This window comes from Amborella trichopoda, chromosome 13 (assembly GCF_054954075.1).
Source record: "Amborella trichopoda isolate Santa Cruz 75 chromosome 13, AtrichopodaSantaCruz75HAP2 v2.0, whole genome shotgun sequence".
NCBI lineage: Eukaryota > Viridiplantae > Streptophyta > Magnoliopsida > Amborellales > Amborellaceae > Amborella > Amborella trichopoda.
In genome coordinates, this window is record NC_142348.1 from 14,740,124 (window position 1) to 14,765,088 (window position 24,965).

General features: G+C 35.1%; 1 non-coding gene across 1 annotated transcript; it reads right to left on the reverse strand.

Annotated features, from left to right (window-relative positions):
- Positions 1–668: 668 nt before the first annotated feature.
- Positions 669–23,017, reverse strand: LOC18428082 (oxaloacetate tautomerase FAHD1, mitochondrial). Its single transcript, XR_016047312.1, has 7 exons — positions 22,885–23,017; positions 14,553–14,718; positions 10,443–10,495; positions 9,452–9,514; positions 1,381–1,431; positions 1,134–1,251; positions 669–928 (listed from the first exon to the last, which is right to left on the reverse strand). It is a non-coding gene; the product is annotated as an oxaloacetate tautomerase FAHD1, mitochondrial (transcript).
- Positions 23,018–24,965: the final 1,948 nt, after the last annotated feature.

Consider the following 24,965-nt stretch of genomic DNA (forward strand, 5'->3'; position numbering starts at 1 on the left):
AGAAGTTTCTTTTTTTTTGTTTTTTCTTTTCTTTTTTCCGAAAATGATGATTTGATGAAAAGTAAAGTTATTTATCTATAGTAAGAATGAAACTCAAGACGTTACATTATAACGCCCTGTCAACTATACTACTTTCCATCTGTGAAAAATGGTAGTTCGATGCTTTTTTGGTAGCCACAACTTCCAAAACAGAATCAAGTGATGGATGTGTTGGCTTCCATGACCTCCCATAGAAACCACCACTAAAGAACTCACGAATCAAACATGTCTTACAAAATTCATTACGAAGGTTGATGACATTCAGTTTTTATTTTTAACGGAGAGGTATGCTCATACTTTTACAAAATATGCCCATATATATTCAAAATGTAACTCCTTTTTAAGAAAGAAACATTCTCTGAGACTGAAATAGACAACCTGCACTTCCTGAACCATAAAAAACAATTTTCAAGAATCTTTTTCAAAATGTTTCTTCATGGGCTCTGGAAGAAATGCCCCCAAGGCACCAAAATAGGGGACCATTGACCTATGTAGCATCCACCCAATGGTGGGTGGATGAAATATTTTCCCTTTTCTTTTGGCTGTATTGCATGATGGAATGTGTGTGCGCAATGAAGAACTATCCACACGAGTCCATTAGCAATCAACATACGCACGGGCACGCACAATTGTCCAATCTGCATAATATTATAATAAGAAATGCATATTTGTGCGCCTTCAGCTTTGAATTGCAGAGTTTCAAATCCTCAGGTCTCAATTGGAATAGGAAGAGGAGTTTCGGTGGAAGAAGCAATTTTGATTCTTTTGATGTATTTAAGAACTGTTTGGTCGCTGGCGCTTCTGAACATCAAGTGGACCTCTACCAGGCCCGTTATACCTGCTGCTATCTGCTGTCCTGCTTTTACAGGGCCAACTCCGGGTGGAGTACCTAGTAAATAATCAATTGAAACTAATTAATTGATTAATTTTTGTAATATAACGTTCGAAGACACTTTTAAGTATTTTCTCATTTTATTTTATCATATGGGGCTTTCAATGGTAAAAAAATGGCAGAAGACAAAAAAAAAAAGAACAAAAAAAGATCGAAGTAGAAATAAATTGATAGAAAAATGCTGAAAAATTCAAGCCATTACCAGTCAGTATGACGTCTCTTTCAAAAAGAGTCAAAATAGAGCTTATATGACCGATAAGGAATGGGATCTTAAACATCATATCTTTGGTTGAACCCTTTTGTCGGGTTTCACCATCTACCTGCGTAATCCCTTCTTGTCAACTCATATATAATACAATAATGAAAGAAACATAAGGAACAAGGAAATATGCCAATCAATTAGAGAAAAGAAAAATACAGAAAACAATAGCACGACTTGGGATGATAACCTTTAGCCATAACTCCAAGTCATGAGGGTCCTTCACCATAGACGTGGGTATCTGCAGGGAAGAAAACTGATACATTAGCACATTGAAGAACAATAATTAGATTCACATGTAAAAATGGTATATGATAGAGGAGGACATATGATGGATCGGAGAAACAATTTTTTAGACCTTTGTTGTACAACATTTATCGGAAACTTCTAAATTGTTGGAAAAAAAATGCTACGACATCCACACCTAGATTATCTATTTATAAGCCTAGTTTGTAGTAGGACATAATTCTTTTCCTCTGGAGGATCAAAGGGAATTCCAATTTTCTATGACAGAGTGGGCAATATACCAGGCTGTTCAATGGATAATCAAGTTCGAAGACCATACAATAAAAGACAATGAACACTAAGAAAAGAGTCAGAACAGGGTCCAAAATTAATAGGCCATTCAAGTGAGATAGAATTGCACATGAAACTATGGTAATACAGAATAACTATCCAAGTCCGATGCATGTGTTCATTCTTGATATGCCTACCCCTTGTATGTATCATTACCAGTTGATATAAACCAGCAGATTCCCATGGATGAAGCAACCTAGACTGCCATGGTTTTTAATACAAAATATATATCAGGTCTGGCTAGTGTTAGCTTCCCTAGGCAGTTTGTTGCTCAAAAAGCAGGCATCCAGTCTGATTTCAAGATTTATCATCTAGTCAGTTTCTTGACAGTCATGTCCCCAGCTGAATGGAATGACATTGTTTCGTCCACCACATACAACCCCACATTTCCCCAAGAGAACAACGACCCCAATTGGAACAAACAAATTTAATTTCAATGTTGATTCAAAAGGAAACCCAGGACCCAGTGGAATTGGGGAAGTATATACTCAAAACAGCCAGGGACATATCCTCCTAAATTTTTTCACTCCCTGCAGGCCATGGAGATGCAAACTTCGCCAAACCTGGGAACTTCTGGCTGTTCTCTGAAACTTCTACAACCAATGGGATGATAACTTGCTCATCAAGAGCAATTCAGTGAACACCATAACATAAGCCTGCATGAGACATCTTGGCCATGGAGACTGCACCAAGCATTCAAAAAAATCCATGACATCCTTGCTCAAATTACTTACCAATAGATTTTGTAGAAGGTAACACCCTAACACCCTTGCGGATAAGTTAACCAAGAAATGCTGCATGCCTATCATCAGTGATACCCCATGCACGAACCAGAGTTAGCAGTACGCCTACCACCATTTTATACCTATTTCATTAGTCTCCCAAATTTTGTATGGCTAAAAGAACACATAATTTTGTCTCTCGATACCCCATTGTTTTGTTGTCTTACCAGCTTAAAGCCCACAATTGTACAAAATACAGTTTTGCAATAAAAAAATGTAACGAAAAATAAAAATAAAAAAAGTAGCCATTTCATTAGAGAATTCATTGTGAAACTGCAGCACTAATGTGGTTTGTTGTTTGTAAAACCACAGGAAGACTTGCCATATACAAGTATGATGCACGGATACAGGTGTGGTTACAGCTTCACCATCAATCTATGGCCATTTTCCAAAGGTTTTCAAAAAAACCATCAGGATTTTGGCAGCTATTATGAAGCATCCATGCATAATAGATAACAGTGAGGCATCCCAAAGAACAACTCATATAGTAACAGAATTCGCTAATAAATAGCTGAAACATGCTGAATCAATCATATAGTAACAGAATTCGCTACTAAAATAGCTGAAACATGCTGAATCAATTATACAAAATCATCTATTTTCTTAGGTAAGTTATTGCAGATTTATCTATTTTATTGGCAAGTTATTTGTATGAAACTCAGAAAGAACATCGCTCCCTCTCCCTCTCGCTCTCGATATATATATAGGAAAAGTCTTAAAAACACCTATAGGCTAAGTGCTACAGTGCTTCGCCACGGACATACATGAGCCATGGCAGTCCCCCCATATTTGACCCATATTTTTTGCGTGAAAAAAATCCCATCACGGACTTGCTATGTCCGTGACAGATCGCCACGGACATGCTAAGTCTGTGACGGTCATTAATCCACGCCGTCCAAAAAATCGGACGGCACCGAGCCTATGGACGAAAATACTATTCATTTTCGCCAATAGGCATTTTATATATATATATATATATATATATATATATATATATATATATATATATGAGGCAATGATTTCATGCAACGGTTGTATAGTAATATGATGCAACAACCTTCAAAACCCTTGGTATGGACATTTGTTTAATCCAAATTTTGAAATATACACTCGTTTCATTCTAATTAACAATCACAAAAAATAAAAATTGAAAAAAACACAACCTAAAAAGTATTTTTTTAGCCCAATCAACATAGGCCATTCATTTTGGCGAGATGTTTAGATCTAGGCCTTAGAAAGATTTTTTCATTTCCAATTTGTTTGGATTAGCTTTATTATCATTAGATGAACAATGTTAAAAAAGAAAAAAATGATTTTGAGTTTATAAAGGTTAAGATCTTGAAATTCACCAAATGAACGGTCAATATTCGTTTTTGGAGGAGACCCATTTTGACCATATCCAGGGTTCAAATTGAATTTTTTTCTTTTTTTGGATTGATTATTGAGATGAAGAGAGTGTGTGTGCAAAATTTTGGGTCATACAAATACCACAAACATGGTTTTCTAGAAGTGTCAATACATTATACTATGATACAACCGTTGCACGAAATCACTGCCTATATATATATATATATATATATATATATAATTGTATATATCAATGTGTTCACAGCATCACTTTCACTATTGAGTATATCTTGTCCGACTTCATTTTTTATTGTCCATTGTCTGGTGGCTGTTAAAATTTCTCTTTTGGAGGTTTCATCCATATAAAAGTTCCACCATCCTCTCAACCATCCAATAAAGCCACATACATTTGCTTTAGCTATTTCCTGATCCTGATTTCCACTCATTTTGCATGTTGGTGCATACATAGTCATATGTTTCATTGTATCCAATATTTGATGATCTGATAATCCATCGATATTCCAATTTACTATAGTTTTGCCTGAATATGATACGGTATTTGATATTAAATCTTCCTCAAATTGGATGTCTACTGGGGTAGGCCTTGTATGATACATCCTTGCTTGAGAAGTTACTCTGAATTTTTTACCGTAATCTATTCTATTTATATCAAAGTCTTCTTCTTAAGAGGCTTCCTCAATTTCTTGTATATTTTTAAGGGTAATATGCTCTTCTTGTAAGACCATAGCCTGTGATTCTATGGCTATTCCTTTACCCTTTGCATTCTTTATACTCAACTTAGCTAGTTTGCTTACTAGTTCATCAATTAATTCTTTATTCTCCTCCTTTTTTATTCCATCCAAGTTAAACTTTTTCAATTCTAGAGGTGGTTTGAATAACACAGCCTTCTCTTTTTCTACTTTTTTGTCTTTTTGTATGTCAGAAGGTTTATTAATTATAATACTTTCGATTCTAGAAGTTTGTTTTCCAATCGTTTGAAGACATAGATTAGCATAATTATTCTGTTCTATGATGCGAGGTATGCCATCTATTTTATGAGCAGGATTATCGGTCTCTTTTGGAATTATCTTATAAGGAGAGGCTTTTGTTTCAGGTTTGTCTATCAGTGCCCTCTTTAACTGTAAACTTTTTTCAGGAGGATGTATACTGTATATTTCTTCTCCTTCTGTTGTATAAAAAACTTGATATTGGTCTTCCATAGTATTGAGACAATACTCAGGTATTGTAATATCCTTTTCCCTTAATGTAAACTTGAGCCAATCAAAGAAGCCTATATTGTTCTTATTTTTCTTTATAAATTTATTAAATCTTTTATGAAAGGCATCCAGTAATTCTTGTGGGAATTCGGTTAGGTACCAATCACGGATATTTTTATTTTCTTCAGAAAGATAATCATTTTTAATTGCTTCCATATCAATTTTGAATTTCTCTTCCTTTTGGAGGGTAAGTATATTAAAGTCCAAATCTGATGGTGTAGGTTCATTATTATTATCAGATCAATTTGATTCATATATTTTATAGGTTGGTTTATGGATATTACTATTTGTTCGTGTTAGTCCATCTATCACCATTCTTTGTGGTATAGAAGATGTAGAATGTCTAGAGGGAACATTTATCCTAGATGGAGTACGAACAGAGTCTTCCATAAGATTTATGCTTGTTCGTCTATTTGAATTAAATTGGATTTCAATATCACCATCCGGATATTCAATAATCTGATTTGGTTCTTTATTAATTGGAGTCCTATACTGTTGATTTTCATTATGTAAGGACCAATTTTCAGGAAGGACTATTTGGGACCAACTAGTCGATTTTGAAATCACAGTATTTGATTTTTCCATATTGGTTTGAAAAAATATTGTCTGGCCCTTAGTGTCCCTTTGCAGAGCATTAGGACGTAGGGTATTCATAACTTTATAACATATCCTATATATTAGAGCTATATTCTGTGATCCAGGGTTCATATCAAACCCTTGGGTTTTTATATTTAATGTTAAAACTTTGAGAAGATTAGGGTCGGCCAAAGAGACCGAGAAGTTTGGGAAACAATTAAAATATATAGGACCATTATAGAGACTAGATTCTACTATTCTTAATAAGGAATCTGAAAACTTGTTGTGACGACTATCTCTTAAACATGACAAGACAGAATTATTTAATCCAAGACGAGTCAAGGGTTTTATTACTACCTGTATGAGTCTTATATGTAAATATTTATATTCTCTACTTTTATGATGTTGAACCATTCGTTCAGGTAGGAGTTGGAAGTTTTCTTGTTCACTAGTAATAGACACACTTTGTTCTACTGTTTTAATAGCATAGCTTGTTTTAAACTCAAGAGTACCTTTTTTATATATATCTGTTATAGGAACTCTTGGGATGTTCCAATTTTGCATTTGTTTTTCAATATTATCAATAATTATTTCTTCCTTATTTTTTATTCTTAATGTACTATTAGATGATGAGATTGTTCTATTGGATAACGTCCTAATAAAAATTTCCATTCTAAGATAACGGATGAATACTTCGAGTCAGTCGGAAACAGTCCCTGTGCCTTTTCAGCAGCTCTTCCTGGCCTTTTTGGCAGTACGGGTCATGACAACTTATGAGTTTCAACTCTCGGACTTATCTTAGGTGATAAATTTTATTAAGCTTTTAGCCTTAGAACAGTATTTCAGCTACAGTTTACGGATTCAATTATTACCCTAACTTGAGTATTCACTTCAAAAATAGAGAGAGCCCTTGACAAAAATGTGGTCACCCATGAGACTATCTTCTTCCTTGAGCTTTCATCTGAAACCCTTCCATGTAGTAGTCCATCATTTATGTAATCAAGCCCATACCATTTCTTCATTAAGGTATTGATTTTTCTTCTCATATTTTTAATTCCTACCTCATTTCTATTATCAAAGCTTATTGTAATTCTTAATTTACAGTAGCTTTCTTCACTTTTGATAATGAAAACTTGATATTTGAAGAGTCCCAAAGCAATAGTGTAGTCCATACACATAGTATGTGTAGATTAGCTTGCATACTCTATGATCTTGAGTAGTTTCAACTTGATTTCTTGATCTTATTTATCTAGAATTTTTTATTGAGAATATACAACTGATGAGATGTTTATTTCATCATATTTGAGCATAAAAAATAGTCGATTGAGTTCCCTTTTTAATGTTGAAAAGTTCGTGTGGTCCTTTATGGACCACATGGTGTAGTTTCACCATAACTTCTTTATTTTGTGTAGTATCTCTCTCAAACTTCGAATGGCTATTTTGATACATATCTCTCTCATGATTTGATTCCTATTAAGTGAAATAATTGTAATCATTTGCTTCCCATTGGATTGATCTCCTTGAGTTATTATTATCACCCGTGCCTTAGGCAATGGGACAAAATTATATCCTCAAAGGCCCTTTTGTGGCCCAGGCACAAGGGGTTCGAACCATGGTTTCTCCATGTATGTCTGCATGTTAATTTGATGTATTTATAGCTATTAAATGGATTCATGATTGATTAAGTTGAATATGTTATATGAATCTTGAGATTGTTTTTTTTTTTTTTTCCTGCGGTATGAGCTTTAATGCTATGCATTATTGCTTATACGAATTGAAATCTTATTGAATTATTATGATCAAGTGTATGATGTGTATAAGATATTATGAGGATGAAAAATGAAAATGAAATTATCATATAATATTAATATAATAAAGAATTGCGAGTGCAAGTCATGCAATATGTTGTGGAGATGTATAATATGAATATTTGACTACTACTGTATTCAGTTTAATTGTACTTTTTAGTAAGGGATTGTAAGGGACCTATTAGGGTTGAATTTTATTATTCAAATGTGTATAAACTATGTTTGTAAGCTGGAATATAAGTATTATGGGTTTGTATTGAGATATTCATGCATTTAAACCCTTAAGTTTTTATACAATGGAATTTTTTTTTAAAAGATTGCATTTCTAGCCTATTGGTCTTATACCACCAACATTTTGAGCATTTTGTTTTGCAAATTATTTTTTTTATATTTTTATTAGGTGTGCCTCACTAAGATGTACACACGTTTCAAATTTCAGGCCATTCCGATTTGTAGAAAAAAATGAAAAATGAAACACTACCAGACAATTGTGACCGTGTGATGAACTTTGGACGGTGATGAGGGTAGGCGTAATCACTGTTCATTTTCGCCTATAAGCGTTGGGAAGACTTTTCCATATATATATATATATATGTGAAAAAGTTTATATAAGGTTGCAACCTTAAAATGTAGAATTACATATGCACTTAAAAAATCCATCGGACAAGGTTATTTTAATGTTGAAAAAACCTCTAATTGGTCATCTCGACATCGAGATGTATGAATATAAATAAATAAAAAATGAGTCCCAAAAATAGTACATCTTGCAATAAATTATCTAGACTGTCCATTATCAAGATTTTCATATGTTTATAGATCTACTTGATTTTAATCATTTTTGGAGTTTAAAATTTTATAATTAGATATGAAAATAGATTTTGAGATAATCCTAATAATTTTTTCCATCAAAATTACATGTTTTGACACAATTTGGAGGTGCACCCTAATTGGATTGTTTAAAGTTGCAACATTAAAGAAACCACACCCATATGTATCATGAAACGATTGTATAGTAATATAATGCAACAATCTTAAAAAACTATGTTAGGGTCATTTGTTTAATCCAAATTTAAAATATACACTCTTTTCATTCTAATTAACAATCACAAAAAAAAGAAAAATTTGAAAACACAACCTAGAAATTATTTTTTTAGCCCAATTAACATAGGCTGTCCATTTTGATAAGATGCTTATATCAAGGCTTTAGAAGGATTTTTTCATTTCCAATTTTTTTAGATGGCTTTATTATCATTAGATGAACGATGTTAAAAAAGAAATAAAGGGTTGGAGTACAATTTTGGGTTAATCCGAGAGAACCCACTAGACGGGTCACTCGATAAAAAATAGGTCAACTGAACCTGTACAAAAAATGGGCTTATAGATATGACCGATTACAATAGATTTACAAGGAGGTTACAAAAAATGGGCTTACAGGTTTGCCCGTTTACAAAATGATGTTCTACAACGTGTATCCCCTGTGGCCTAGAGCAAAAAAGGAGATGGACCGGCTTTGTTCTACTTGGGCCCTAGCCCCAAGTCACAAAACATTTGTTCCTTTGGAATAGAAGATTCAATGCGATTCGGCACCTACTTCAGTATAGGAAATAAATTTTCAAATGTTGTGCTTTTGAAGCCATGATGCCATCTTGCGAGAGTCTTAAAATAAAGTTTAAAGAAGGAAGTGTACAGGAATTTATGTAAAAATAGGGTGCTAAGGGTTGTCGATGCAACCTATGAGAAAATAGAGTATATTCTCTATGGAAACTCTCATGTGTTTGTGTGTGTAAATATATTACAAGTTCACTACATCTTGAGAACACATAAATTTCAAACCAAGGTACAATGCTGCTTAATGGAGAATCCAATGCCAAAGTAGACGGCATATAAGATCTTACAACTGAACCAATGGGGGTGAAGGTGTCTTGGCCTTTGGCGACTGTCCAAGGAAGCCCTGCAGCCTAGAGATAGAAAAATGTGTGAGAAACCAGTAGACATGCTAAGAATCTCTCTTGACAGTAGACAACAGAAAGTAATTATTGAGAAAATATAGGTTCATAAACCTAGTCTGTGCCGCCTCTCTGCACCAATGTTGCCAGACAATCTAATCTTTGTAATTCTTACTACAATTCTCAGTTCAAGTGAAGAAGAGATCGAAACTTAGAATAGGTTAACCCAATTTGAAACTAGTGATTGTGGACGATAACTAATAATGCATAGTAAACAACCAAATGGTACGAAACGATTTTCCTCCAGAAAGATCTGACCACTGATTGAATTGTATTGTACACAAGAGGACAACAATTACTATTGTAGATGAATAACTGTGAAAAGTTGAGAGCACATAACAGGCAATATATGAGTATTATCACCTTTCAGAAGCACACGCACGCACGCACTCACTCGTGCAAGCACACATACACGAACACAAACACGTGCTCCTGTTTGTAAGTAAAGAGAAAATTGACGTACCTTCATGAAGACCTAAGTATACTATTGTATTAGCTTATCTTCCTAATATAAAGGCACAGGGATCCAGCCACGTCCTCCATTAAAAGGGAAGGACTCCATTGATTATGAAAACAATATCACAAAAAACAATGTTCCATAGGTCGATTGAGCAGTTGAGATCACAAAACCATCTAAGTCTGCTGCGAAATGTAGCAAATCTAGAGCACATCCCTTGAGTGTAGTTCAAATGATGCAACAAGATTGAAGTTTTTTTTTTTTTTTTTTTTTTCTTTTTTTTTTTTGAGAAAAAACAAGATTGAAGAAAGTTGCTAGCTTCCATAGACAAAGGCTAAATGTAGCAACTTAACTTACATATTTCCTCTTTAAAAAAATTTGTAACAAAATCAACATTTAAAATACAAGAGCTCAGATGTATACCTTAGCAGAAGATTGGATTTCTCTTGCAGTCATGTCCAAGGCAAGTGCATAACCTATGATTCGAATCGGTAGGCATTAACTGCCAAACTTCTGCTATTACGTGAAATGTAAACTCTAGAGCATGGATTCAAAAGCACCATTGACATCTTGAAATGCAAAGATCCTTCTATGACTACAGACAGTGAAGAGAACAATGGCCTCCAGTTGAATAAAGCTCGTGATCTTTTATACATTAAATATAAAGTATAAAAATTCCATGACTAAAAATTATACACATTATATTTACCCAAACAATTATCATATTTATCTAAAAATTAATAGCATTTAACTTGCAGAAATAATTGTCCCAATATTCATTTGGAGAAATCTTTTATGCCATACCCAAGGGTGTAAAAGTTCCAAATCTCCTAACTGAGAAGAAAGGTGAGCACATAAAGGACGAGAAACTTCTAGAAAGATGGAAATAACGGATCACATATTTGGGGAAGGAGGGGGGGGGGAAGACTACCAAAAAAGGGGGCCATATCACCTTCTCATCTAAATATAGTTACCAAACCATCAACTGAGAAAAAGTATAGAATAAACAAGGTGTTATTACCAGCTGCAAATGCAAGTCAATTGGAGTGCATGAGAGACTGTTGATGTGTCGTAATAGTATTTGAGTGTTTTAAAAATTGGTGATCTAGTCTGGGAATCAATAATCCCGATTGGGAATCGGTAGGGTCCGACATGATTCCTAGTTGGAACCAAGAATTGGTACGAATTTGATAGAATCACCTCGTTCTATAAGGGAACCAGGTGATTCAGATTGGCCGAATTGCCCAGTTCCCACCCATTTCATTTTCTTAATTTTTTCAATTTTAAGTGTTTTTCAAATTTAAAATTTGTTATATCATTTTTTTTTGGAGAACAGATTCTCACTCCAAAGAATCAGCCCGATCCAGCCCAGATCGGCAACTTGGATTGGTCCCGAGTGATCAATCCGACTTTCTAATCAAGGTTTTAAAACACTGGAGAGTTATATTCGATTAGTTGTTCCTACCATAAAGAAATATTCTTTCTGTTATTCAAGTCCTTATTCCTTGTCTCACTCAAGTCCTTATTCCTTGTCTCACTCAAGTATGACATAGAATCAAAGCCATGACTAAACAAAATCCTTTATTTTCGAAAACCTTAATCCATCATTTTGGCACGCAAACTAGAAAAATGCAGACCCTAAATATACAAAACCAATACAAGCCCTGGGAACTCTATTTTTATTTCTTTCATTAATAGTCTTCCTAAAACCTTCACGGTATTAGGTTTCTAGTTGAGGGAGACAAAGAACCTCCCATTTCTTTCTTTAGGACAACATAATATTGCAACTCCAGGAAGATTTCATCGTTCTACGCTTACCAAAAATTCTTTGAGTGTTTTCTATACTTATTGAAGCTTCACATATATCTTGGGTTAGGTTGTTATGGCAAAGCACATGAAATTTACATGTCCAGCAACTGTAACACAAAGAGCATAAAGATAACAATTTAAAAAAAAAAACACAAAGAGCTTAATAACTTCTAGTTGCTCTAGGACATGTGCTTGCTTCTTTAATGTTTGTCGTGTTCCTCAAGTTATTGCTTCTTTAATTTCTGTCATGTTCTAGCACTTTAACTTCCTAGTTACTTTTTCATTTGTCTTGTTCCTGAAGCTCTCACTTCTAATTCTCAGCTTAAAGAGATTTTGGATCAGTTAACTGTCTAGGGCCTCATTCCAACAAATCCTACATGCCATATCTTTGTTGGCTTCCTCATATAAGAATTCTAGATTCCAGATATCTATTGCACATAGCCACATAGTTTAGTGCATTTTACCTAATCAATTTATTTTTTGAACGTTTACCTAATCAATTGTTATAATTACTCTAGATTTAGTTACAAAGTCAGATTCATCTTCACATATCAATGAGTATATTTTAGAGAAATTTCAGCTCATTTAATGCTTCTATGCTGCTTCTAACGCAAGTAACCCTTCATATCATCATCATCCTCAGAGCCTTTTTCCAATTATTTGGGGTTGGATGCATATAATTTATTAATTGATTTCAGGCGTAGAAAACCTTATTTCTTCTATGCTCAGTTGAAAGTTTCATTTTTGTTCGCTATCAGCTTGATCTACATTGGCGACTCCACTAAAATGACAGAAGGTAAGGTCTCTTAAACAAAATCATAATAAAATGTTTCCATCAACTTAGTTTTAGTTGGTATAAGAAATGCATTGTCCCTGTTGCAAAGATGGTACAAGAGCAGCAGACAATGTCGCAGGCTGATTGACTGGGAGTAGCTAAAAGGGGTAAACCGTGAACTGTTGCTTTCCTGAGTAATATTCCGACACATTGGCGATCAGAAATTTGGCTCAAAGTTCTCATTGTGGCATACAAGAGAAACCATGCAAAACTATATATTTAATAGGCTACGAACTTTGCCCTAAGTGTGGATTTTATAGAAATATTTTCAAGACTTGGTTGATAAATTAAGTAGACAAGGAGTCGCCTCTCCTCAGCTACTGCAGATGGACTAGTAGAAAACAAGTTTGGGCAATTCTAGCAGAGATATGGTTTCTATTGACTGCAAAAGACTGTTAGCGAGAATTGCAAGCAGCCTTGTCAAAGGTAATAACTAATAAGTGATACTCATCAGTTAGCAGCATAAAAAAATAAATAAATAAGTGATATTCATCACAAATCAATATACCAACTTCTTGGGCCTTCAAATAGCAATCTTGTAAATAGATCATTTAATATGCAAATGGAAGGTAGGGTAGGTCCAGCATCCAGAATACTCAATGATGGTCTTTATCTTGAACAAAAGAGAACCCAATGATATTAGCACCAGATCAGTTGATGAAGCACTGCTTCATCACGTCAATCGAATTTGAGTAGGCAATATGCAAAACTGGCTGATTCTATGAAAAAAGAGAAAAAGCATTAAAACGAGGAAAAAGAAAAAGGTAGAAAACCCAGCAAGAGTTTTGAAAAAACCCAAAACCAAGAAGTTCTAGGGAAACACTATATACAATACAAAACGAAGAGCTGGACATAAAGACATGCATCGAAGATCAAATATGCAAGGAGTAAAGGGCCACTATAGTAAAAAATACAAAACTCTTTTTTTTTAAAGGGCTTTGTTTTTAAGTAAAGGACCAATATAAGGGGAAATATAGGGAAAAATTAAAAAGTTCTTCCAACAACTTAAGCACCCTCCTAAATCAAAGGGCTTCTTGAGCTTTTAAATCATCCCATAGATTGGTGTCTACTGTACTTAGAAGTCAAAACCATCCATAGCTACATTCATTATTTTTTATAAATAACCAATTCACTGATTATAAAGCACACATCAACTATCCCCTAATAAAAGAATTAGAGATGTACACATCTAATAAAAAGAAAATAAAGGAATAGAAAAGAAGCTGGAAAAACATGGACTGAAAAATTAGAGAGTTAGGGAGGAGTGAGGGGCACAAAGATGTATCACCCATAGCTATATTTGCCAACAATCTGCTAAGAATGATTCTCTATGCAAAGTTGTAAAACCTGATTCTCCTTTGTAAATGTAACGATAGCAAGAATATAAATATTAGCAGCTCTAGGTCCAAGGTCAATGTTACTAAGGTAGATAATATGAGGTATCAATGTCATCATGTACCTGTTTGTTTAACACACATTTGCATGACATAGATGAGAAATAGAAACAAACTACCCAAGTTATAACCAGAATTCAGTAACAACGTTCATGGGTGGGCGTGATTTGTTTCAATGCAATCATCAAGACTTTTATCACAAAATAATCTGCTCTACAATTATAAGTATAACAATTAGAACTAGTATATGTAGCCAGGTGACATACAAAGAAGCAACCAATATTAGATCTCACACCCCGATACCAATAGAGAGGTCGCCGGCATGATGCTTGCTTGATTATGAAAAAAACAAAAGTACCATTGCTTGGTCCTTCAAAAGGGGGAGGGGGGGGCAAAAAAGAGAGAAGTAAATCGCCTATTACCATGCAAACCATTTTTTTTTTTAACTAAAATACTCCCTTAAAAGTATTTAAAGGACAAAATTTTTTGAAAGACCTCCAACATAGTCCATGGCAGTTCCTTGGGGAACATCACGAGCATTTCGCCCAACAATGACTGCTAACTCTACTTCATGATCCAATGACTCCAAAGGATGAGGGACTTCAATGGCACCCCCATTTTGAAGATAAGATGATGTGGGCTTCAAGAATAGAACTGGCTCCTAATTGAATGAAGGAGTAAATCAAGCACAATATAAATAAGATTAACCGCTCGACTAACATCTCAAAGATCCAGGGATCAAACAGAATATATAGACTCCATTTTTCATTGATAATGAAAAGCAAAATCCTGGTAACAATTTCAAGCAATATCCTCCATGCATTATTAAAAGAAATGGCATACAAACAAAAGCCAACAATTTCATGAGGAAAATGTCATCAAGAAGAAGCTTAGAGGAGCTTCTCTCATATTTCACAGTAGAAAATACAAAGGAATTGAAACTGCAAAAACTAATTCACAACTACCAAAATAAAAAAAATCAAACTTACTGCAGATATTCAAGATGCTCAAAGTAGAAGAGACCATCCATTTTTCCTTCTTTAATAATTAAAGGGCAGATGAGCCTATTTTGTGCAGAGTGATTATATATCGGAGAAGAACCTCTCACTGAAATCTATATATTGAAGAAGCACCTATATCTTAGATTATCTGCAGTCTTAAGAACATCCATGTGATAAATATCCATGTGATAAGGCATGCCAGAATGAGCCTATTTTGTGCAGAGTGACTAAACCATAGTTAAGGAACCGTATGGGTAGGGCGACGATCCCGCTCCGGAACCTAAATCCCACGGTTCCTGCAAGGGATCTTGTAGAGACCCCCCCCCCCCCGGTCTTTTCGACATTGGGAACTCGCTCCCAACAAAAGGTGACCATGTTCCATCCAGCATCCGAATCCATTTTCATCCATCATTCGAGATCCCCGCTCTCAAAGTTTTGGAACATTAAAATATTGGGTTTCATGATTTTGGGTTTTACTTTCATTAACGGATGATATCAGGTTAGAGAATGATAATGTCCAAAGTTCTCATTATTTATGAATCAGAAGTTCCACGATGTTAAAATTCAGTCTCTTTTTTACATAGCACAAAATTCCATTATTTTAGATTCTTAATTTGAACTAGGCATAATCTAGAGTGCCCCATTGTTTTATTAAGTCCTATTGTATAAGTCATCCCACTTAGTTGTGAGAATATATATTTCATTTAAAATCTTATATTTAAGATGTCCTCGTGACTCACTCAAGATTCCACGACTCTTGGTCCTAGTGCACTAAGATCTAAAGTCATGTTTCTCTTTTATTCCCACAGAAGTTAAGAGCTATCCAAAATATTCAAATTTAAAACTTTGAAAGGACATAATTCCAACACCATCTCTCTATCCCTTCTCATTCATACCTATCAATTTGAAAAGGTATGTCTCTCTCTATTTAAAAAGATGAGTGATACCAAGATTTCCAAACCCCCTATACCAACGGGTACTCTCTCCCATCGTCTGTCTCTACTCTCTACTCTCTCAGTCATACTCTCTACTTTCTCTCTTTGCAAAACTGTCCATCCACTTTGATGATTCTTGGTGTGTATCCTAGTCTACTTCAATTCTTTTTTGTGTGGATTTTTTTGTGTTGTTGTCTTTCAAATTATTTTACTTAGGTTCAAATTCATTTGTTTTTCATATTGTATTGATGGGTTTTCTATATATGATTGCTACATTAAAATGAATTGGATATGTTTTTAGTTAAAAAATATTATTTAGTTAATTTAATTAATATTTGTAATGAATAAATTTTAGTTTGAATTTTAAAGTATGTGATAAACACTAATATTTGTTTTTAAGAATGTAAATTCAGGGTCTCTCTTTGAATTACTGTAGTAAAAATTGAGGGGTTTTGCTTTGATTTGTTATGATAATTCTACTGTTTGTTAATGTGATTTGTTGGGGGACAAGATCAGGCATATCATTCTTTTTTCAAGTCTTATTGTTGTAAATTCACCGATAAGTAAGTTTTTACTATTTATTTCTTTTGTTTAATTTCATCCATTAAATTATGATTGATGGTTATTTAGGTTTATTTTTGGCGGAATTTTTTATATATAACACAATTTTAGTTATATATTATTAATGATAAAAATCATAATTATCTTTAACATGTTATTCCTTTATAATGGGCACAGATTTTTTGTCGATACTATGGACATGGAAAGTATATATTACGACATATAATTCATTCTGCAGCAAAGTTAATAACATAAGCAAATAATATAAAAAATATTAATAAAATGTTAATAATCTAATTATGATAATCCATTTATTATAAGTAAATTTGTTAATTATAATGATTAGAATGGCAATTTACTCCATGTATTCTAGTTGTATAATGACAACTACAAATTAATATAGTAATATCACTCATCAATAATATTATTTTTATTTCATTTGTTTAGTTTTAATTTCATAAACTTTTCTATTAGACAATAACTTCTAAGATTCCGTGCAACATACTAGTATTCAACTAGTAGACGATAACTCCTAAGATTCCATGCATTTGTAGCTTTGAAAGTTTTTGCTTTGAAGTTAGAATATTGATAATCCCACTTGATCCCGTTGAGATACTAATGAGGACATCATCGCATTAGTGTTTTAACATTTTCATTTTTTTATTTTCTTTTGGGAGAGTGAAAAGTAAGGTTATTTGGTCCTTTAGCTTCTTTTAGTTTCATAAGGGTGTTAATGTCTTTTGGAGTAGTAGAAAATTCAGGGGTAGTTTAGTCATTTTATTATTTTATTTAAATTAGGGGTATTTTAGGTCATTATGTTTAAGACAACTTGAACAGAAAGGGAGAGAGGGACATCTAGCTTCATCAGTGCTTATCTTTTGAAACTTTAAGAGAGAACAAAATAGAAAGGACTTTTTGGATTTTTAATTGAAGGCATATAAAAGGCTAGGTCCCTCCTTTCCAAGATATTCTTTAATTTCTTGTTCTCTCCTCTTCTTTTTATTTCTCTTCGTCTTCGTTCCTCATTTTCTTGCCCCAAATTATTTTGTCCTCTCCTTTTCTTTTCTTTTCTTTTCTTTTTTTTTTTTTCTTCTTCTTCCTTTTTCATTTCTTTTGAATTTTTTAGTATTACTCCTCTTTTCTGAATTTTCTCTTTCTCCCTTGGTTTTCTTTTTTTTTTCTTTCAATTGTTCTTTTATCATAACCCTCCAAACTAAGAAACACTCCCCATTTAAAAATCCAACTACAAAACTTTAAAAGTAAACCAATAGATCATTCCTAAACCAATAGATCATTCCTAGAATTAATCCTAAATAAGATCTCTTGAAACCTCAATCCTAATTTTACATCTGAAGTCAAAACCCCAATTTCTTTACATACCATTAACTTCAAAACCCTAAAACTAGTTGTGGAGACTCTCAGGAATTAATTTAACATTATTCTACACCTCTTTTCCAACTGGGCTATAGGTAACTTTAAATTTCATCGGAATCAGTTTTACAGCAAATTTGTTCATGGACAAACTTCAATCCGATACAGATTTGAGATCCCCTCTCCAAGTCACTAAAGCAAACTCCTAAGTTGTATATTGAATTGTACACGCTTGTTTATTTAGTTGTGGATGATTACCTTCTGAAATTGTGGATGTTTCATATCATTTGGATTTCAAAGAGTTCTCCAAGCGCTTTTAGGGTGCTGTAATCAAAGATTAGTGATTGGCTAATCTTAGGTTACATGATTTACCCATTCAATGTCCCAACCATTGAGTGTAAGTTTATCACTAATCCTTTTCTAAGTTAGATTCTCATATGTTTTAGTTTCCTAATTGATATTTATCGTGGTATTACCATATGGTATGTGGTATGCCATGGTTTCAATGTATCAAATAGAATACCTATACTCAATGTACTAGAGTTTGGAAGATATTGAGTCATATCTCAGTTTCCTTTGCTTGAGTATGCGTCTAAGCATGATAGGTGATTGGAAATGCAGGTGTTGGGGAAAGTTATTAGGAGTAAAATCGTGGTTTCTCTCAAAGAGATTACTCAGGGAGTATCTCTCCTATCCAAAAAGGTCCTGAGGCAAGAGGAAATAGTAGTAGGAGAGGAACAGTGTATTCAACACCAATGTTAGGCATCTCAACTACCTATGCAAGACGTTACCTGTGCAGTTAAATTATGGAGATTATGCTCTTGTGAAGGACCAACTAAAACAATCTCCTTGGCAGTACTTTTGTCTTTTGTATTCTTAGTTTACATCCCCTATTAGCATGACTCCTTTTTTTATTTTTTTTATGTAGATAACTGGCCTGATGTCATGAGTCTTCCAATGCTCATTACCACTAATTCAATCAAATATCTTCAGGCATCATTTTAACAAAACCCTGACTACAAACTCATCTGCAGTTTAGCCAACATATCTCAATTCCCACCTGCAAAGTGTAATAGTTTCAGTACCATCCACCATGGATAGCAAGTTAGAAACTACTCCACATAACACAGCTTAATGCAGCCTTTAGTTATCTCCCATATCTAGTATTCATAGCTCACTTGTCACACATTTCTGGCACTTCCAAATACTTGCACTTCAACCTTAACAAAGACTATGTCACCCATACATTTGAAGCCAACTTTGACAAATTATTCAAGAAAATCACAGTTTCACACATTTATTCAAACGAAAACCAAAAGGAGAAACTAAATTTACTTCGATTCTAAATGTTCCTCAGAAGTAAGTTTTCATCAAGTGATGTCCCCTATAATTCAAATTTATTTCTCCCATGACCCTTCTTGAATATACACACCATCTGCCCATCTATGTTGGTTGGTACCATCTCTACCTCTCTTGCACCAAGATGATTTTTTTCTTTTTTTGCCCAAATTTTTTTTTTTTTTTTTGACATTGTTAACTGTTGGATTAAACGAAGGAAAAGAGTACAAGGATCTAATGAGAGGGCCCACAGCCCAAGCCTCTTGCCAAAAAAAAGGCTATCCCTGGTCGGGTAGCCCTATACAAAAAATGAGGGGGGCTTATAACATTTGCCCATTACAAGATACCAAGGATCCAACCGGTGTAAAAGTCCTTGAACGGGAGGACCAAGAAACCACAGACGTACAAAAAGACGGTAAATGATCTTCTAAACGTGAGTCCCGTGCCCTTAAGGATCCGCAACCTGTGTAAGTGCTCCCCCCCTAGCCAGTTGGTCTTCCAGGGCATTTGATTCCCTCCAAATATGCATCCATGAGATGGTTGTATCCCTACAAATGTGTGAAAACTTGTCATAAATCGAAGCAAGGTACCAGGGGGTTGGGGCATGACCAGCAGCCCTAGTAATGATGTTTTGGGCGTCTCCTTCCATTATCAAAGGTAGTCCCCACCAGGGGTCTAGCATTTTGAGTCTCGAGAGGAGCACCATGGATTCAGCCAGCTGGGAATCAGCATGGCCAACATACTCGGAAAAAAAGGCCAGGATGTTTCCGTGGTGGTCTCTGAAAACCCCACCAATTCTCCCCCGTTTGGGACTCCCAAGGGAACACCCATCGAAATTGAGTTGTGAGACCTGCCGGGGGAGGAGACCAGTTGTCAGCTCATGCAGACCGACAGAGTTAGAAATGAAGGACTTGTTCCCAATTATGTAGTAAAGCCGTAGCCGAAATTCCTTTGAAAGCCTTGTGGTTTGAGGTCCAAAAATGACCAGGGTCGTAATTTTGTTAAAGAGAGCGAGGCTTCGCACTGGACTCCTCAAAAAATCCTTGAGTTCCTTTCGGTCCAGATTACCCAGATCGTTGTCACAATGGAGGCCATCCACAATAGTCTATTCGCCTTAAGCCAAGGAGGGTCTACAGATAGTTTAAGGAGAGCTGGTATGGAGGCAGGTGTAACCCAGATCGGTCCGAACAGGCACAGGAGTTTGGTCTACAAGGTGAGTGCAAAGTTGCAGTGGATGAAAAGGTGAGGATTGCTCTGTTCTTCACAAAGGCACATAACACAACGGTTGGGGATTGGGATACCCCTCCATTGGAGCTGGACGATAGTAAGAGCTTTTTCGGAGCCCACAATCAAATTGAAGGCTTGCACTTTTGGTGGGGCAATCGAGGACCACACTTTGGATACCACAGAGGTCGAAGAGTGAGGGAAGGTGGGAGGTTGCAGCAATCTTTTATAAAATGATCCTACCAAAAAAAGACCCGAGGGTGAGGGAATCCAAACAAGGCTATCAGGCCCTGAGTGGTCAAGGAAGGTAGCCTGCAATAAGGATGACAGTGAAATGAATTCAAGGATTTCAGCGCCCGAAAGGGAGCTCCTGAAAAAGGGGTTCTAGCACCTAGGACTACCTGAAACAAGGAGCTCTTCGGCACTGGAGGAGGAAATGTTGGTGGCTAAAGAGAACAGAGAAGGGAACCTATCCCTGAGCGCATCCAAAGATCTAACCAAAAGCGGATTCTATGACCTTTCGCTGGAAAAGTGATAGGGCAGATAGGAAGGATTTCGAAGCCCCAGAAGTCCTGGTCGGAGATCTACCCTCCAGCATCCAGGCATTGGGGGGATTCTGTATTTGCAACAGATTACTTGAGACCATAGCAAGTTATTATGGTTCGCAAGACGCCGCCACCATTCACCGAGCAGTGTCGTGTTCTGCTTTCTCAAGATCCAGATCCCTAGTCCACTCAAGTGCTTCGGTTGGCAAACTCTCTCCCAAGCTATGATGTGAAATATTTTCGATTCAGCCTCACCTAACTAAAGAAAGTTCCTCATTAGTTGTTCCAAGCGACTTGCGACCGCAGCAGATATATGGGATAGGGACATAAGATACACCTAGGTGTTGGACAAGGTCACCTTTATGAGAGTTGTTCTTCCTGTGTAAGACAAGGACCTGCCTTTCCATCTTGCTAAGTGGTGGTCGACTCTGTCTATAACATAAGACCACTGCCTCTTTTTAGGTTTTCGAATGCCCAAAGGCATGCCTATGTAGCTAGTAGGGAGGTCTTCTACTTTGCACTTCCAATATGGAATAAGAGCTCTAGTCTCCGAATGAGTGAGAGCCACATCAAGATGAAATTATCATGCAGCACATATCACTTCAAACTTGCAAAAAATTAAAACTAAATTCAAATAAACAAAAATCTTATTGCATTGCCTGTCAAGTGTATAATCATTTCTCCACTTCAAATTGCTGACTAGTTCTATCATCAACCAAGTACATAATCAAAATGGCACTCAGTGCCCTATACTCCACATTGATTAGGAAAAAGACCGCCTCTAAGAGCTCCTCACGTACTGCAAGAAAATATCTGACCTTCTGCTAGAGGTGTAACCTATGTGGATTACTCAGGCAATCCTATAATGATCAGAAGGGAAAGATTATGTCATTCATTATCATCAACAACAATCCTAATCTCCAAGAAAAAAGCTAGCTAGTCAATAGTTATGCATATGGTTCATTTAACATCCAAATCAATGGTTAATCTAAGCTGACTCGGCCTTGGACTCATGTGAGTCACTCGGACCTGCAGGGTACCTGTTCCGGTTCAAAAACCCTAGGACTCGCTTGAGACTTATCTGTTCCTGGACCCTACCCTACTATGTTCTTTTCATAGAGGATTGGCCGAGTACTAGGGTGATGTGGCCAAATCAGACTCGGGGCTCTGCCACTTCGGGCCCTAGTATGTCCAAGCTCAAGCCCATGTTTTTAATCACTGAGCAAAACACTCTGCCATCCATGTACCACATCCAATATAATATCAATTAATAATTTAAAGAAGAAAAGAAGAAGAACCAGGAACCTAGATCCACATTCCATAGACTGCCTTTCCTAAGATATTTAGACATCCAATGACAATAGCCCTCCTGTCAATGACTCCTTTTTTTTTCCCAACTGCTCCAATGATGACAGTGGAAATACAAAATTTCAACTACAAAAGAGAGCATGTTTATTTCATTTGGCATTTTGCAATGAAATTATTTCATGAAAGATCACAAGTCATTTGTACGTCTATTCAATTAAATATCGAAATTTTCTCAATAAATCACTCCCTGGTCTAATGTGCAACAAACCTATAGGGCCATTGTAGAGACTTACGCCTGTCCAATTTCACATTTAACTGGGACATACATTGGTACACAAATAATCACATAATCAAGAGGACGCAAATCATCACACTTGATCAGTAAGCAAGATCTGATTGAAAAAGAAAATCGCATTCGAAAAGCCAAATGAATTAGAATGGAGAACATCAGCTAATAAATAGAATATACATTTCTCTAAAAGAAGTATGGAACCGTGGCAAAAAGATGAGATTTTGATGAATGGGAAGAGAAAATAGAGGCGACCTTTGGCACAGCGTTGCCAAGCTCTTTGGCATGAGCTGCGTAATTCCTTCCTACTGCCACTATCTTTGTTCCCAAACTCAGGAGCTTGTTTGATGCAAAAGCTGCAGTCATTGTTAACCCTAATAATTTCTCAAATTTCAACACAGAGAAGTTGGAAATAGGAGGGGAAGGATTTGGAATAATAGAGTTTTAAAGTATTACCAATCTCCATTTTTAGAAAAAAAAAGTAGCCGTCTTCAGACTGTAGTTACTGGTTCCAACCATAGTTAGCAAATCGACGTTTTAAACACGATTTTTTGAAAAAATTGGAGTTTTTTTAAAAAATCTTTTAAACTGTGTATTTTTCAAAAGAGCATCAAAAAATCGCATTGTTTTCATGAAGAAGTTTAATATGCGATTTTTTAATTTTTATAATAAGTCGTTTCAAAAAATCATTTCTATTAATAATACTCCATGGGTACACAGAGAGGGAACCATGTGATAGAGAACCATCTCATCAATGGGTACACACACACACACACAACCATCTCAAAGAAAATAGGAAAAAACAGAGATAGAGAAGTTTCAAAAATCCCCAAATTGAACTACATCACAAATGCTTGATGGGTATAGAGATCGATGGGTATAGAGAGAGAAAGAGAGAAAAAGAGAACCAATGTTTATAATACATGCTTTAGAGAAAAGAGAACCACTGTTTATATTGAAATATAGATTTGACATTAGCTTTCAAAAATCCCTAAATTTAACAACATCTCAAACAAATTAGCGAAAAATAGATTAGGGAAAACAGAGGACCATCTGATAGAGAACTTTCAAATCACAGATTTAAAAGTAGCTCAAAAATCCCCAAATTTAACATAACTCAAAAATCCCGAAATTAACATTGCTCAAAGAACATATTAGGGGAAAATAAATTAAGGAAAAACATACAAAGGGCTTTTCCCTAAACCTGATTCAACCCATCAGCTTAAAAAATACAGCACGATCTGATTTAGACGCACCCATCTGATTTTCTTCACAAGAAGTTCACCCCCTCTCGTCTGCTCTCTCTAGGGCATGTTTGATAACTGGAAGGTAAATGTTCCCTGGAAATTGGAAGTTCTTCTTTGCTGAGAAGAAAGAAGTTACTGTAAGATGTTCTGGATTTCCGTGTTTGATAACCTGCTGGAATGTTAAAGAAGTTATGGGTTTCAGCGTTTGATGACTTACTGGAATGTTAAAGAAGTTATTGGTCTTTCATAATCTGCTGGAATATAAGGAAGTTCTAGTTACATAACAAGTCTTACACTGTAGTCTACACACAAAGACAAAATAACGATGTAGTCTACACACACAGACAAAATACTCTTTAATCAGTTACATAACAGGCCTTACTCTGTAGTCTACACACACACAGACAGAATAACCATATTATTATTATTATGTGTTTGTCAAACATCATTAGAAAAGACCAAAAGAGAGCATCAAACATCTAAAGCTTTGTTACTATCGATAACGATGTATTCATTCGTGAGGAAAATAAGTCCAATACAGCTATATGAAGGGCGAGTTTTCAACTGATAACATACTATAAACTGTATAATAGTGAGCAGCATTGACATTATAATGGTGAGCAACATTGACATTCTTTTTTGGATAGTTCAGTCATATGAAAGAGTTATATAAACTTTAGAAGCAATAAACCTTTAAATATTTCACAATTACCCCAATCACAATCATAACTACAATTCACCTCAATCATAAAAGATAATCAATTTTCTCCCATTCAAACTTCATGGCAATGATTTGTTCTGTTTTGCCTAGAAAGCTCAAAGATATGGTCTCTGCTCGTATGGTTCACAAGAAAAAATGAGCTCAACGGTCAAGATTCACGGATGTCTGGTAGTATTTGAATTTTTATTTATTTTATACAAATCTAAATCACTTGAAATTTGGACTATATGTACATAAAAAATATGTGAATCTTCGAAAAATATCAAAAAAATATTTTACATGAAATAAATTGACCAAAATACCTCCAAAATGTCTTGGGGGCATTTTGGTCAAAAAAAATCACGAATTGTTTTTTTTATATTTTTATT